Source organism: Plasmodium fragile (assembly GCF_000956335.1).
Source record: "Plasmodium fragile strain nilgiri unplaced genomic scaffold supercont1.6, whole genome shotgun sequence".
Classification (NCBI taxonomy): Eukaryota; Apicomplexa; class Aconoidasida; order Haemosporida; family Plasmodiidae; genus Plasmodium; species Plasmodium fragile.
The window spans coordinates 339,216-341,194 of record NW_012192586.1 but is presented as its reverse complement, the minus strand read 5'-3'; positions in this window follow the sequence as shown (position 1 = coordinate 341,194).

The following is a 1,979-nucleotide window of genomic DNA, read 5'->3' as shown; positions in this document are numbered from 1 at the left end:
TTTTTCAGCTTTGTAGGGAGCGAACCCCCTCCGCGAGTTGCATATCTCACCGCGCTGCTTAAAAAGTTGCGTCATTTGATATGCCTTTTTTTTTTTTTTATTATTTTAAGAAAGCTTTTTGCCATTCAAATTATTTTTTTTATGGTTCGTTTCACCCACAAGGGTTAAACATGGGGAGAGAGATAGAACCAAAAATCCTATTTTGCTTATTTGTTAAATGATAAAAATTGCTTGTAGGGGTTAAAACATGGCTGTTGGGACAAAGAAGCAACAATGTTCAGGAGGCGAAGCTGATGCGCATTTTGTTCCTCACCCTTTTTTCAGCTGTACGGTGTATTTCTCGTACACCCGAACGCCTTGCACCTCCTACCCATAAGTGTGCCTCTGCACGTAAAGACCAAACCGAAAAGGTTTCTTAACGCATAAATTAATCCCTTTGTCACTCCTATATATACCATTTGTAAAAACGTCCCACACATAACTTTGCGTCCAGGTTGTCATTAAAATAAAGGTACATGTAAATGCTTGTATGCATGACTTTACTTTTGTGGACTAACGAACATGGGATGGTGTCACCGTCTGACGCGTCGTCAAAGCAGCTGCAACGACACGAACGGTTCAAACTTGCGACGCGCACATTGCTCTGTGTAAGTTTACCACGTTGCAGTGGTGTAAGCACACGGTTTTCTTATTTTGTAATTTTTTTTTTTTTTTTTTCCATTTCGCGTGAATGCCATACATTTATACGATTTGAAGGGGCGAAGAGAAAAACTGTTGTTCTGACGATGCTCATAAGTTTTAATGAAAAACAGGACAGGGAGCTAAAACGGTGTGGGGAGTGATACTAAGTCGGGACGGGGTACGCCAAATGGGCTGCACTAATTATATGCTCGTATTGAATGTACCACCGTGCACCCTACCCTCCTCAACATCGCCGAAGGGGCCAAAAAAAAAAAAAATATAAAAAAAAACAAGGTAAAAGCGCACTGCTACATGTGCACAATACAAACTGTGGACAAAGTACACACCTGAGGAGAGGGGCCCCAATTGTAGGGCAAGCTCAAAAGTGAATATGTGTGTGTCTGTCTGCCTGTCTCTCTCTCTCTCCGCCCGTTATTATGAACACCTGTGGTGACTGGTCCTTTATATCCTATACAAAGATACACATGCGTGGCTCCTTTCACCTGGCACATCATTTTGGCGTGATGAACCATGGAGGTAATAACCTCTCCATGACGGCCACAACAACACAAAATTTTGAAGCTGATGGAAAAGTATGCCAACACATGAAAGTACACATAAAGGTACACGTCAGCACACATAAACGTTATTGCGTATGTATACACATGCACTTGTAGCGAAATGAAAAGGAGCTTCTTAGCGCATACTGTTCTGCCTGCCATCAGTGAGGGGGGAAAACAAAAAGAAAAAAAAAAAAACACCAAGTTTCCACCTATACACCCAAAAAGGAAAAATACAAAAGGGATGGTAGGAACATTTTCTGCTCTGCTAATTTACTTCTCACAACAACAGTGTGTACATGAACCCCAAATGGGGATATTTTTAATTTTATAAAAATGGAAACAGTGCATGTAAGGGGGAATTGTAATGGATCGTCCCCTTGACGCAAAATTTATTTTCCAAGTATAAAACTTTTTAACGAACATGTCATGTGATTTATAAGCAGGCATATGGAATATCTTTTATTATCTTCCACTCTTTCAGTTAAAAAAAAACGTATTTTCAAATGGCGTGAACATAAGCTCCCTCTCGCTGTGCATATTTCAAAAATTGGTATAGTATAATATACACCATTTTTTCCCAATTGCGATTTTTTTTTTTTTTTTTTTTTTTTTTTTCCTTCCCCCCGCCCATGGGGTAATTTTGTATGCGCTGAATTATTCTTTAAAAATTGTTCTTTTGAGGAGGCCACAGTTTTTCCTTTTCCTTTTTTTTTTTTTTTTTTTTTTTTTTTTTTT